The sequence below is a fragment of the Anolis sagrei genome, chromosome Y, assembly GCF_037176765.1.
Source record: "Anolis sagrei isolate rAnoSag1 chromosome Y, rAnoSag1.mat, whole genome shotgun sequence".
Lineage (NCBI taxonomy): Eukaryota > Metazoa > Chordata > Lepidosauria > Squamata > Dactyloidae > Anolis > Anolis sagrei.
Genome location: NC_090035.1, coordinates 46,950,749 through 46,966,606, shown reverse-complemented (window position 1 = coordinate 46,966,606; position 15,858 = coordinate 46,950,749). Strand labels below are relative to the sequence as shown.

Here is a 15,858-nt window from a genome sequence, read left to right as displayed (position 1 = left end):
CATGGAAAACACAGATTGAAAGCCTTAAATTGGGTCTCGGAGTTGGTCCGCCCGATGAAAGGATTTCGCTTGGCATCTTTGATCACATCACACTGGGGGGCGGAAAGACCCTCGAAAAGCCTTTTCCCCTCTGAAACTGTTTACATTCAAGATTCTATACACCAAACATCCATCCCAGCCTTTTTCATTGTGTCTTATCTGATGGCAACACGAAAACCCGGATTAAGTGATCATTATTTATTGCCCACCCATCAAAGGACAATAGACTGGGCATCCTTCGCAGGCCGGTCTTCTCGGGCTCAGGACCCCCAAGGCATGAAATCCATTAAACCACTCATAGACTCATAGTTTCTTCTTCGTCCTGCCTCCCCTCTCCTGATTCGCCAGAGCGCTGAGGCGGTAGGAGCTCTCCAATAGGTTCCTGTGCAGTGGAAGAGCTCTGTGATTGGCTCTGGCACAGGGCGGGCAACTGAGCCTCCTCCCAGCTGTTATCGCGTCAGCCAATCCCCTGCGAGCTGGGCGGAGGGCGGAGGGTGGGAATTTTGAAACTTCTAAGCCTGTAAATCCTATAAAAATGTCTCTGATCTTTGTAACCGCATGCTCAGTAGGCGAATGATTGCTGCATTGCATCCTTTTCAGCTGAATCGCTAATAAAAAACCTCAGTGTCGCTTCTTCAACTTTGGTGAGATTTATTTGGAATTTTTAAAGGAATAAAAGTTGCTGAAATCAGGCTTCTCCTAGCTCGCCAAAGTAGTGATCCCTCTTTGGTGGGGGCTCAGGGTCCCTCATCCTGGGGATGACCCTCCTAAAGTTCCTATTGACTTCAAGGGGGTTTCATAGGGGTCACCAAAGACCATAAAACACAGTATTTTCTGTTGCTCAGGGGGTTCTATGTGAAAAATTTGGCTCAATTCTATCATTGGTGGGGTTCAGAATGCTCTTTGATTGTAGGTGAACTATAAATCCTAGCAACTATAACTCCCAAATATCAAGTCTATTTTCCTCAAACTCCACCAGTGGGCACATTTGGGCATATTGAGTATTTGTGCCAAGTTTGGTCCAGATCCGTCATTGTTTGAGTCCACAGTGCTCTCTGGATGGAGGTGAAGTACAACTCCCTAACTCTAGGTCAATGCCTACTGAACCCTTCCAGTGTTTTCTGTTGATCATAGGAGTTCTGTGTGCCAACTTTGGTTCAGTTCCCTCATTGGTGGAGTTCAGAATGCTCTTTGATTGTAGGTGAACTATAAATCACAGCAACTATAACTCCCAGATGAGAAAATCAATCCCACCCAACCCCACCAGTATTCAAATTTAGTCATATCGGGTATTTTTCAACTTTGGTCCAATGAAAGAAAATACATTCTGTATATCAGATATTTACATTATGATTTATAACAGTAGCAACATTACAGTTATGAAGCAGCAACAAAAATGTTATGGTTGGGGGTCACCACAACATGAGGAACTGTATTAAGAGGTGGTGGTATTATGAAGGTTGAGAAACACTGTGTTAGAGAAACACAGGAAAGGTGCGACTTTGGTTTATGAACATTGGTTTATGGATTCGGCAGAACATAGTATTATTATTATGTTTATTTATACCCTTCTATATCTCTCCCGAAGGGGATTCAAAGCGACTAAAGGCTGCAGTAAAACCATATTCCATGCTGTCTATGTCATGGGTAGTTTTTGCTAGACGAGTGCCTGGCCGCTGTGTCCATCTGGATGAGGACGAACAAGCTGAAGATCAATCCCAACAAGACAGAGGTCCTCCTGGTCAATCGCAAACCAGACCGGGGTATAGGGTGGCAACCTGTGTTGGACGGGGTTACACTCCCCCTGAAGCCACAGGTCCGCAGCTTGAGAGTCCTCCTGGACTCATCGCTCACGCTTGAGGCTCAGGCGTCGGCGGTGGCCGGGAGGGCTTTTGCACAACTGAGACTTGTGCGCCAGCTGCGCCCGTACCTCGCTAAGGCTGATCTGACTGGGGTGGTCCATGCCTTAGTCACCTCCAGACTGGATTACTGCAATGCGCTCTACGTGGGGCTGCCCTTGAAAACGGCTCGGAAATTCCTGTTGGTCCAACGGGCAGCAGCCAGGATGTTAACGGGGGCCCATTACAGAGAGAAGTCAACCCTTCTGTTTAAGGAGCTCCACTGGCTGCCGTTTATTTTCCGAGCCCAATTTAAGGTGCAGGTGCTTACCTACAAAGCCCTGAACGGTTTGGGACCACCCTACCTGCGTGACCGCATCACAGTCTACAAACCCACACGTTCACTCCGGTCATCAGGAGAGGCCCTGCTCGTGATCCCGCCCGCGTCGCAGGCGCGTTTGGTGGGGACGCGGGACAGGGCCTTCTCTGTGGTGGCTCCCCGCCTCTGGAATGCCCTCCCGAAAGATCTCAGACAGGCCCCTACTTTGGCGGTTTTCAGAAAGAACCTGAAAACCTGGATGTTCCAACGTGCCTTCTCAGATTAGGAACCCCACTACCAAAGCCCAGAAGTAGAGTCAAGATCACCCCCACCACACACTTTTAATCCCATATCCCTCCGACACTTCAGCACTTTTAACCCTGTACCCCACTCCGGCCGGCTCAGTTTTTAATAATGTCCTGTTGTATTCCTATTGCTATTGTTTCTGCTTTAACTGTTTTTATTTGCTATGTATTGTGTTGTTGTATTGTGTTGGGCTACGGTCTATTGTAAGCCGCATCGAATCCCTTGGGAGATGCTAGCGGGGTACAAATAATGTTATAATAATAATAATAATGTTATAATAATAATAATAATAATAATAATAATAATAATTTACTTTCTAATTAGTGTCCTTGCTTGGGATGGAGTCAAGAGGAGCAAATAAACTGCACAGTTTTCAGAAATGCAAGAATTGTGATTATTTGACCTCTTGGGTTTGCATGAATCCTGTTCTTGTATGCCTCCAAACTCAAGTTTGACTTACAACAACTCGAAGCAAACCTCTCTCTCATATGGTTTCCTGGCAATCTTTGCCCAGAAGGTCTTTTTCACTGCCTTTCTCTGTTGTTCAAGGACAGGCCGTGGGCTTCCCTGGCTCATCCAAAAGTCCAACCTTAGTCTCCCAAGCCATAATTCAACATTCAAACTACTATACCACACTGGCTTTAAATATAGCTTGCATATTTCATCTTATGATTTCATTTGTTGTTTAGACTTTCTAACATGCCCTCTACAGATGAATTTCTGAGATCACCAACAAGGAAAACTGACTGTTTTGGTGGATTGTTGACAGAAATCCTGCTCAAATATGAAAAAGTAACATTACTGTACCCATGACAACAACATCAACAATTCTTTATTGATTAGTCAATTTTGACCATATCAAAACATGCAAAACATATAAAATATTCACATACAGTAAAACCATATATGAATACAAGGCATCATGGCCTACTGGCCTGTTGACCCACTCCTAAATAATTGAGCAACTACAAGATAAAGAGGTTAAAAGATTAAAAATTGATTAATTCCTTAAAATAGGGTTAAGGTGGGGGGGCATGGGTAGGTAAAACTAGTGGCGTGTCCATATTAAGTTTTTAAGTTTGAGTTTTGTTGATGGCAGAAAGGTCGCCTCTCTCTGCTTCCATCTTCTCACGGATGGCCAGGGCGTTTTGGGTAAAAAGAGTCAATTTTAAAATAGAGTTTTTATCTGAACCCTGAAGAAGGATGTGCAATTTCTCCTTATTCTCTGAATAAGTATGGTTCTCCAGCAGAGGCTCTAGGTAGTAAGACCAGATCCTGTTGTAGTAGGGACATTTTAAGAAAAAATGTTCTGAGTCTTCCACTTCTGCATCTACCTCACGGCACCCACAGGTTCTCCTCATGTAGGGGATATTCTGATGTCGTCCCAACTTGGACTTAATGTCGAGCTGCTCAAATCTAGCCCGGGTAAAAAATTTTCTAATACAGAGTGGAAGTATAAAAGAGAGGTAAAGTTCCATGCCCACATTACATTTAAATTTGGCCAGGTATGGAGTGGCTCTAGCTTGCGCTATGTTCATTAGATCATTTTGTGCAGCAATGTCGAGAGCTCTTTGGTATACAATTGAGCATACATTTGCCCCAAAATTTGTTAACTCGTGGGGGACAAAACCTAACCTACTAACTGTTTGGCCAAATCTGCTAAGCCAAGATGACCACTCTTTGTGGTTTTCTTGTTCTAGAAGGCATAGGGCTGGGAGTCTGTGTGGTTGCATTTGTCTTATTTTGTACCACCAATTGATCTGCCTCTTCAGAATTGTGGTGGAAATTGGGGGTACTCCCGTCTCTGCTCTCACTGCAGCTGATAGGGATGATCTCTCCACACCTAAGCCAATTTTCAGGTGGCGCAGTTGGAATCTCTCTACCAATAAAGGGTCTTGCTCACCCTATATTTCAGCTCCATACAAAGCGATGGGGAACACCTTTGCCTTAAGAACCTTCAGAAAGGGCTGCAGAGAGCCCGGGTAATTGTGGTTGCATAATTTATGAATTGCCTGTGCAGCATTATCAGCTTTTGCAATACTTAATTTTAGATGTTGGGTCCATGCCCCTGATGCCGCAAAATGAAGACCTAAGTATTTAAATGTCCTCACTTGCTCCACTTTGTGCCCGTCAGGGTGCCAGTTGGAAGCCTTAGCTTTCTTACCAAAAACCATTATTTTGGATTTTTCTTTATTTATAGTGAGGGCATTTTCAGTACAATATTGGCTAAGTTTTTGCAGGGACCTCCTTAACCCGACTGGGGTAGTGGATAACAATACTATGTCATCTTTGTATATCAATATATTTGTCTCCCTATCCATAATCTTTGGACTGTGACATTCTTTCATATTCAAATATTCCACAATATCATTAATATAAAAATTAAAACAGAACGGAGCCAACAAACATCCCTGTCTCACACCCCTAGTTGTAGGTATTCCATTAGAGACTACCCCACTGTTATCTAATCTCACTTTAACTGAGGAGTCATCATATAGAGCAATCATAAGAGCTAAGAGTCTTTTATCTATGTTGGACTTCAAAATTTTCCTCCAGAGTAATTCTCGGCTTATAGAGTCAAAAGCAGCGGACAGGTCTATAAAAGCAACATATAAACTTCTGTTCATTGAAGAATATTTGTCGATAACATGCTGAAGAACAAAGGCATTGTCTATAGTGGAGTAGCCTTGCCTGAAGCCTGCTTGTTCTTCTTTTATTATCAACCCTTTTCTTCCTTGGGAAGATGGCACTGAGGACGGCTGTGTAGCTAAACTCCCCGGTCTGCTTTTACGTTTTATCTAACGCTCCAAATATATGTTTTACTGCATACTAGCATTTTATCAGCATTTTATCAGTTATTAGTTCAAACTATTTTAAACTATATCTGTGGAAGCCAGAGAGGAAAGAGAAACTAATTAAGCTGCTGATAATCCTTCAGGCAAAACAAGGAGAGACGCGAGGCACAGCTAAAATGCCTAAAAGGAAGAAAAGACTTGCCTCACCAACTGCCCGGGGCTTGCAAAACGACAAGAAGAATTGTAAAAGAAGGAAAAGATATCTAAAGCCAGTGAGTGAATCCAGTTTACTAAAACAAAGTTACTTAGAGGACTTTGCAATTGTACACCAAGCACGGCCCGCAAGGACACCTGAAGAGTCAGCGATCCCTTTAACCAAAAGATTCGAGCCCTTGAGGGATGAGGAGCTTCCATCACTCCCTGATCAAGTAAGTCGGAATGTGGGGATTGAGGAAGAGGCAATATTGAAAGCTCCAAAACACACAGAGGACAGAATTGATTTATCATTGCTTTCTGAGCAATGTCTTCTAATAGCAAAGACACTTGGACTCCTGAGCTCCAAAGCAATAGAGATCCTGGATTTACTTACAAAGCAATCAGAGAAGCAATCACAGATACTAGAGGCCCTATGCAGTACTGGGAAGCAGCAACTCCCTGCAGCAGAGACTGCAGGAGGGAAAGCCAAAAATGGGAAAAACCCTTATCAGGCTATGGACACAAACGGGCCCAGAAGGAACAAAGCAACAGTTTAATGATACAAAACTTTGTACTTGTATTAGATATTTACCCTTTTAATGGAGCACTGCCCATCTGGAGTTCTGTACCCAAAACTAACAACCATATCAGAGAGATTTTGAAATGCAGGAATACATCTCTAACAGCAGTCAAGCCTCTGATGGGTACTTGGGAATTCACAAAGGTGTCACTCCATTTCAAACACGCTTATATTCCTGGATTATTATTGAGGAAGAAGGCATTCCTAAGCACCTTGGGAATTTTCCCTTACGCTATTACAAGGACGTTTGTTTTAGACCACTGTTTTCAAGGAAACAAACCGGAATGAAACAGCTAAATCCAATATTAAGCTGTAAGGGCATAAATCAGGAAGACACTCCAAACCAAGACAGCACTACTTTGCACAGACAGGTCCAAGATGGTCAGATAAGCAAAAATGGGGAAATGAGTGCAACACCAAACCCATTTTGCAATAGAATGATCACTAATAACGCAGACATGACACAAAACCCACGAGAAACATCAGAGTCCCCAAACGATAATAATACTCAGTTGAGACATTCAAGCTCTAATGGTATCACCACAAATAGCCTATTACCATCCACACAACAATTACAAGAGGCGGGTGCAAACATGAGGAGTAAGACATCCCAAACATGGTCCCATAGTTCAGCAAAGGAGACCACATTCCACCCAAAAAATGGTTGTGTAATCATGGATGCAGATGACCAAATACAAACTCAGGAATGACTAGGGAGTTTCAGAGTGATATCATGGAACATAGTGGGATGGAAGAACAAATGCCCCATGCTAAAATTTGTTGAATTCCTGTCCCAATTTGATATTATTGCACTCCAGGAAACGTGGATTACAGAAGAGGAACAAATCTGCCAATTCTCGGGATTTCAAACCTGGTCCAAACCAGCCATGAAACTTTCAAATACGGTAGACCTAGTGGGGGCATTGCCACTTCAATCAAAGGTGCATTAGGTTAGCAGGGAGAAGAAATCTTACTTAAAAGTACTACAAACTGTAATAACATCCTTACAGTCAAATTAACAAATATTCCTGCCCCTTTGGCAAAAAGGAGTCCTCCTACCATCCTCCTAAATGTTTACATACAACCTACAACATCAAAGTTAGATAAACGGGATATATGGCCAATTCTTGAAGGGGCGCTGGAGGAAATTAATGTGCTGTTCCCGGCAGCACAGACCATCATCCTGGGTGACTTCAATGCGAGACTGGGCATGGGCAACTCCAAACTGAAGATTACATCAGCTAGCAACATCCCCCCAGATGCAAGTTTATTTGACTTCGGATGGAGGTCCTGTGACTGTCAAAGAAATAAAGCTGGAGTTTCATTGAAGGCCCTACTGTACAAATTCGATCTCACGATCCTTAGAGGCTTAAATGAGGAATTTATATACCCATTCACCTTCCATTCAGCAAACACCAGTAGTGCTATAGATTTCATTTGCGTTTCCAGGGATCTCCAACCAGCGTTTATGCCCTTGGAAGTTATTCCCAGATTGGATAGCGATCACCAACCTGTGACAGTGAGATGCCTCCTGCAGACTGACCTTAGAAGGCCCACACTTAGCACCAATCAGGAGAGCCAGACATTGGAATTACAATATAATAAAAGACTTAGATGGAAATTTGTTAATCCAACCCACCTAAAGGACATCATGGACTCTTAAGAAGTAGACCTTCTTAAAAGAGAAATCCAGTTGGAGATAAATAATATTGAGGTTGTTTTTGATGTTTATAACTCTTTAGTTAATGGACTAAAGGGGGTTCTGACAGGGACATCCAATAAAAAACCACTATTGACCTCTTCGAATTCCAACAAGTGGTTTGATTATGAATGCCAACTAAAAAAAGAAGCAACAGAAAAGTGCCATAAGAGTACTCCAACATTCCCACAACTCAGATACACATGCCCATATGTTAAAAATTAGACGACAATATAAAAAACTGATCGCAGATAAAAAGAAGAGCTATAATATGAAAGTATGGTCTGATCTTGAACTGACAATTTCCACATGTAACTCCATTTTCTTGTGGGACATCGTAGCCAAAAAATTGAAGGAAGTATGATTTGATATTGAATCACCCATTCCAGCGGCCCAATGGGAAGACTTTTATATGGAACTATTCAATACACCACTGTCCCAAAGGGAGGAATCAAGCATTGAATCAGTCTTAGGAACAGATCCCCTTCCCCCATGGCTACCACTCCAAGCAGCGGAAGTGAAAACAATTATAACAAGGCTGAAATACTGTACCCAATGTTGCTCTTCTGATGTGCAAATTTAAGGGTCACTTTTTTGTCTGGGAAGTTTGGCCTTGGATAATATATGTAAGTTATTCATAAGAAATCAAATAGCAAAAACAGAGTTGATTGTTCCATCTTTATGGTACATGTTTAGATAAGTTTCTCAAGGTCACCCCTTGTGAGACATAGGATATGTTGTCAGGTTACTCCTTGTGTTTTTCTCTTCTTATAGGGAGGCACCATTGATTTTGATTTGTTGAGGCATCAGCTGTTGGATCCTGATATTAAAGTAAGTTTTTTCTATCATAGTTTTAGGTAGTGTTCACGATTTAATGATTTCTTACATTTAAGATAATGAAATGTTTCAATTACTTTTGCCTGTTCTGACTTGGACATCTTTATAATTCTTATCAGTAATCAGATTCATTCAAACATTCCCTAACCATATTTTAGAATATGGATCTAAACAGACTTGTAATGCTTGTCACTGTATAATTTTTGCCACATTGAGTTATTAAATGAAATTGTTTCTGTTTTAAGGATGACCAGATTATTAACTGGCTGCATGAATTCAGGTCTTCCGTAACACATTTGACCAAGGATTTTGAACACCTGGTCACCATCTTGTTGGTAAGAATACACAAATTGTTTCTGGGTGTTGTGGATGAATTTTATTCATCCATGGGCTTAATTTGTTATGCTTGTATAACAATGCAGAAGATGTCATGGCTAAGAAGAAGCCCAGCTGTAGTGGAAGAATACTTGGCTTTCCTAAGCAATTTATTGTCTGCTCAGACCATCTACTTGAGACCATGTCTTGCAATGATTGTTTCACACTTCATTCTACGTAAGTTTTTTTGTATTTTCCCCCTCTTGTTCCTCTAACTGGCAAAACCAGAGAGGTTCCTTATAATTCAGGTGTTCATCTCAGGATCTTGTAGCTCCATTTATAACAAATTATTTGAACACAATGTGCTGTCGAATACATTACATTATTTTTTATTAAGTACGTATTTGGCTAATATCTCGTACTTTTAATATATCAACATTCTAATTGTTTTTGCCAAACCAAGTTATGCATAATGCATTTTACATTCTTAAAATAAAAGTGTATTTAATTTGCACAGAATATGCAAAAAAAAATTTTTTTAATTCCAAAAAATTCTGGTTTCTTTCCATAATTTCAAAATGTCTGGAAATTTTACTCTCTAGAAAATACACTGAAAAGTTTCCCAAACCCTGGTTTTCAGGGAGGACGAAAGAGTAGTAGGGGTCTGTTCCTTGTTTTGCATCTGTGTATTTTGATCCAAACAAAAGACATTGGGAATATTTATTTAAAACTACAATATATCCAGTTTGGCAATTAGATTTTAGTTGCAAATAGTAATATCATGTAATAATAGAATGACACTTTCCTCCCAGCTTGAATAACCATACAAGAAAACAACGTGGACATCTCTGATTCAGATGATGATGAAAGTGAGTAGAAGTTTCTTACATTATGATTACCATTTGTTCTTGGACAACTTTCAGTCCTCCAGATTTTTTTATACTGCATTGTGGCTACTCTGGCCATGGCTGATGGGAGTTGCAATCCAATGACATCTGCTCTGTGGTTCCTGTTGCAGTAATGCTTAACTGTGTTGAGAACAGTGGGGTATGGTTTACTTGAATAAACTGATGAAATCTAAAGACTGCATACAGACTTCATACATTCCTCCATTAATTTCTCAAATTCCCACTAAATATAGTGATTGGGACTACACAGATACACTAGGTATAGAGAGTTAGTATATAAGAACAGTAGATACAGGATTGGTGATGCCTGGCTTGCTATGGTGCAGCAGCTAAAAAAATCCAATGGGATTTTGGGCTGTGTTAAAAGGAGTCTTGTGTCAGATTGATGGAAGTCATGGTGCCTCTTTATTCTGCTTTGGCCAGGCCTAATCTGGAATGGTGTTAACAGTTCTGGGTACTGCAATTCAACAGAAATATTGACTTTTAAGCTGGAAGGTATCCAGAGGAGGGCAACTAAAATGGTCAAAGGTCTAGAAACCATGAATAATCCCTCTGAGGAGCAGTTTAAAGAATTGGGTCTGTGTAGCCTCAGAAGAGAAGGTTGAGAGGAGACATGAGAGCTGTGTTTAAATATCTGAAAGGGTGTCCTAAGGAAGAGGGAGCAGACTTGTTTCCTGCTGCCCTGGAGACTAGAACTCATTGGAGCCATGGGTTCAAATAGCAGGAGAGGAGATTCCGTCTGAACATTAGGAAGAACTTCATGTCTGTAAGGGGAGCTGTTCATCAGTGGAACTCTCTGCCTCGAAGTCCGGTTCGAGGCTCCTTCCTTAGGAGCTTTTAAACAGATGCTGGATGGCCATTTGTTGGGGGGTGCTTTGTTTGCACTTTTTCTACCTGGCAGAAGGGGGTTGGACTAGATGGCACATGTGGTCTCGTTCAGTTCTATGATTCTATGGTTAATGCTATATTGAAAAGTAGACTGCATCCATAAAGTATGAAATACAACTAAATTTTCTGGATTAATGTTCATGCTTGATTATTTGATTTTTGCAGATGTACCTGCGGGTTTCGATATCTGCCACAGAGCATTGCAAATAATTGTGAAATATGTCCCTTTGTAAGTACATAATGCTGAATATCATATTCTCTTTTGGTGATAAAAGCCTTCTTCTGCTTACTTTTGAAGTTGTATTAAATGGAGCATATTTAGAATCGCAAGGTTTCAAAGAGATGTGCTTCAAAAATGCTCCCAAGTTTTTTTCCCCCCTGTCTTATGCTGAGCCTAAGACGAATCTATCATAAGGTTTTCTTGACAGGATTTGTTCAGAGGGGTTTGCTTTTGTCTTCCTCTGAGACTGAGAGAAAAACAAAAACCTCCTCATGAATTTTGTTGTAATATATTTCTAATAGTCCATCTGGGCCAGGGGCCTTTCCTCCCTTATTGCTTTGGAGAGTTCTAACTATTGCTTCGGAGACTTCTTCCACTGTCATTGATTTGTTTAATAGATGTCATTGTTGTTGTTCATTCATTCAGTCATCTCCGACTCTTCGTGACCTCATGGACCAACCCACACCAGAGCTCCCTGTCAGCCGTCACCACCCCCAGCTCCTTCAAGGTCAGTCCAGTCACTTCAAGGATGCCATCCATCCATCTTGCCCTTGGTCGGCCCCTCTTCCTTTTGCCTTCCACTTTTCCCAGCATAATTGTCTTCTCTAGGCTTTGCTGTCTCCTCATGATGTGGCCAAAGTACTTCAACTTTGTCTCTAACATCCTTCCCTCCAGTGAGCAGTCGGGCTTTATTTCCTGGAGGATGGACTGGTTGGATCTTCTCGCAGTCCAAGGCACTCTCAGAACTTTCCTCCAACACCACAGTTCAAAAGCATCGATCTTCCTTCGCTCAGCCTTCCCTAAGGTCCAGCTCTCACATCCGTAGGTTACTACAGGGAATACCATGGCTTTGACTAGGTGGATCTTTGTTGCCAGTCTGATGTCTCTACTCTATTTTATTTTATCGAGACTGGACATTGCTCTCCTCCCAAGAAGTAAGCGTCTTCTGATTTCCTGGCAACAGTCTGCATCTGCAGTAATCTTTGCGCCTAGAAATACAAAGTCTGTCATGGCCTCCACATTTTCTCCCTCTATTTTCCAGTTATCAATCATTCTTGTTGCCATAATCTTGTTTTTTTTTTATGTTTAGCTGCAACCCAGCTTTTGCGCTTTCTTCTTTCACCTTGATTAGAAGGCTCCTCAGCTCCTCCTCGCTTTCGGCCATCAGAGTGGTGTCATCTGCATATCTGAGGTTGTCATAGTTGTCATAGATCTTTCCATATTTGAGGTACCTTTTGTATATTCAAATACATACCGATATTCTTACAGAAATTTGATCTTTCTTGAACAAATTTGAATAACATTTATGACATCTTAAGATCTTATTCCCTTTTGTAGTCATTTGGTCATTATCAGTTATTTTGATATTAGTTTCTTCTCTCTTTATTTCATCCCTGGAGGCATTTTGGCAAAAACTTTCAAGTGGTTTGAAGAAGGTTCAGAATGTTGTGGTTTTAAGTTTTCCAAGCTTACCTATTCTTGTTTTATTTTGCATGTGCATGCTGTAGTCCTAGATAAAAACATTCTGTTAGAGAAGTATTACACAGGAATACATATATTTCATTAACAGATATCTGTCTGTTGCTTCGAGTCTCCTTCAGGAGAGATAAAGCAGGGTATAAATAAATATAATAATTGGGTTGCTGTGAGTTTTCTAGGTTGTATGGCCATGTTCCAAAAGCATTCTCTCCTGACATTTTGCCCACATCTATGGCAGACATCTTCAGAGGTGGTGAGATCTGTTGGGAACTAGGCAAGTGGGGTTTATATATCTGTGGGATGATGTCCAAGGTGGGAGAAAAAATCTTGTCTGTTTGAGGCAAGTGTGAATGTTGCAATTGTCCAGCTTGATTTGCATTGAATGGCATTGCAGCTTCAAAGCCTCACTCCAAAACCAAAGATATATAAACCTCACTTGCCTAGTTTCCAACAGACCTCACATCCTCTGAGGTTGCCTGCCATAGATGTGGGCGACATATGAAGAGAGAATGCTTCTGGAACATGTCCATACAACCTAGAAAACTCACAGCAACCTAGTGATTCAAGCCTTAGGCAACATCATCATCATCATCATCATCATCATCATCATCTGTATCATGCCCCCTATTGGACTATAGAAGACCTTGCCATTCAGTCTGTTATTATTTCTTGGATGTTCATTTGTCATGGTTCATTTTTAAAAAAAATTATAAGATTTGTACAGCAACTTATAGATTATATTTTTTGGATTTTTTTATATTCCAGGACACCACAATTTCTCATGCCTGTGCTTGTTGAAAAAGTAGGAATTTCCCCAAAATCAGTGATTGTTACACTGGGAATAGGCACAGTACCTTGTTGTGAGGAGGTCCGTTATTAAACTGCTGCCACCAATTGTAACGATGACCGTTTTAATGCCACCGAATACCACCAATTGTGAAGGTGCACGTGGTAAAGCACCCACTGCCACCTTATCTATGAGGGAAGCCGGGCAACGATCAATATCAGCCTAGGAACTATTTTATAAAGGGACTGTTTCTGGCTGACTTTATTATTGCAGGCCGTTCAACTTAGAAGAAACTGTATGAGGCAAGGCTTGAGGAAAAAGTAACAAGTTTATTTTAACAGGAGTATAACAATGTATAACTGTTCTTCAAAAGAGGCATAAATCTTGATGGTTACCTTGGAAAGGTTTCATGAGTAAACTCAGGCAAACACTTCATAAGGTTTCACAGCTGGCACAACAGGCTTAAACCCAGCCAAACCTTGATTCTTAATTCAGAATCAACAACCCCCTGTACCGGGTCCTTCTCTGCAACCACTTTGGTCACCAATTGATTCCCTGAATCTCTAAGAGATTCAGTTTTTCCCCATAGCACACTGGCTACAGACACATTCCCTGAATCTCCACCAAAAGATTCAGTGTTTTCTCAGTAACTCTCCGGCCACTAACTGACTTTTTAAAACACAGATGCCTCCTGAAGAGGCAGTTGGCTCCGCCCCTGTTGCTATGGCAACTCAGCTAACGCCAAGCCACTCCCACAAAACATAACCTCCCATACTTACCATCCCTAAACCATTGTCCAAACTACACATAACCAAAGGAATAAAATTTACACATCATCACACTTGTGTAGGATGATTCCTATATAAAATCTTGTGTTGAGTTTAAAGTACAAATTAAAGATGCTTATTACCACACTAATTTTACTGTTAATGTATTTTTTCAAGTGTGTGTGTATCTTACATTATTTGTGGGAACATCCATTACAGCAATGCTATGTCCATTACAGCAATGCTATGTACATACTATGAATTAGCGGATACATCCCAGTGCTGAGATATGACATTTTGGAGCTGGTTATTGAAAGAGTATTAAAGGTGGATGTAAGTATATAGAGTGTGGTTAAGTTACTCTTTCATAAAAGATTCGGTTATATCACTTTTTGGGGGGTATTTTTTAGCAGAAACAAATAGGGTTGTGCTTTTGGGATAAACTTTGACCAGTTTCATGCCTCGGCTTTCATTGGGGCCCCCCTCTGTTTTTTGGGAGCCTCCTGAAATCGGGAAGGCAGGTATCTGTTTTAACTCTGGGATGCCGAAAGATCCATTTTCTATTGGCCCATTATTGGGGGGAGGGGCTTCTCAGGTCCCCTTCCTGTCATTTTAGATATTTAAACTGTTTTACTCTAGAGGAGAGGTGCTCAGCTGCAGACAGGTGCGCACTTTAAGCAGGCTTCTTACCTACACACTTACAAAGCCAAGTTCTCTTACTCCAGAGGAGGTGCTTGGCTGCAGGCATGGTTTCTGGGCCTGCACGCCAGACATGCACTCTCTTTCCAAGGCAAGGAGGCTGAGTGCTCATGAAAAAGCAGGCGAGGAGATGGGATTGGCTCCTGCTTGCTTTTGTGTTGAGCTGATTTTTGTACCTTCCTGTTATGCGCTTTCAAAGGTACAAAAATTATGTGCATGAGACCACTTCAGCATTCCCATTCGTTTTCACAGGTGAGTGCCCCAAGAAAAGATATTGAAGCTGCTGAAGAAGTTGAGAGTAAGGAGAATGCTGAGAAAGGACTCTTTGATTTGGTAACCTGTTTATTAAGCCATTTCATTGTTGGTGTATATTTAATAAAAATAAATGTTTGTTAATGTCACATCTAGCTGTATAGATACTCCATCTTTTATTCCTTTGACAGAGTCAGGTATATCCCTATATAACTAGGTAGATTTAAATATTTTCCTTTAGTTATTGATTCAGAAGTGAAGTTTTCAGTGTTTGAAGTTTTGGCAAGAATGGCTCCTCAGAAATAATTGTGTTCAACTAATGAATATGCTTTTGATTAGGACCTTGTTCTGTTATAGTTTTTTAATATACCATGTTGAATTTTTGTGTCAATCATTCACATTGGCTTATACAAGGCAAACGGTCACTGGAAACGAATAATTAAGCAGAAAGAATAGGATAGAAAGGCACAACAAGATGAGTCCATAGCAGACAAGATCACTCTGCTGGCTGTTGTATTGGATCACAGGTCGGACACTTTCCCAAGTGTTTAGGATGGTGTGATGTATCGGTGAATAATGTGTGCAAATCGCAGTAAAGTGACCTTCTGCAGCTGACAGATGGTAATTTTGTCAGCGCTGATTGTGTTTAAGTGCAGGCCAAGGTCTTTAGGCACTACACCCAGTGTGCCGATCACCACTGGGACCACCTTGATTGGCTTGTGCCTGAGTCTTTGCAGTTTGATCTTTAAATCCTCGTATTATGTCAGCTTTTCCAGTTGTTTCTCTTCAGTCCTGCTGTCACCTGGGATTGCAACATCCATAATCCATATTTGTGTTTTAACACGATCGTGAGGTCAGGAGTATTATGCTCCAAAACTGTGTCTGTCTGAATTCAGAAGTCCCAGAGGAGTTCATTTTCTGTAACTTTTTCAGGC

The 15,858-nt window shown here is 41.1% G+C and overlaps 1 pseudogene; it reads left to right on the top strand.

Moving 5' to 3' along the window:
- The first annotated feature begins 3,201 nt into the window (after nucleotides 1-3,201).
- The window catches only part of LOC137095616 (RNA polymerase I-specific transcription initiation factor RRN3-like), a 39,439-nt pseudogene continuing 26,782 nt past the window's right edge, over nucleotides 3,202-15,858 (top strand).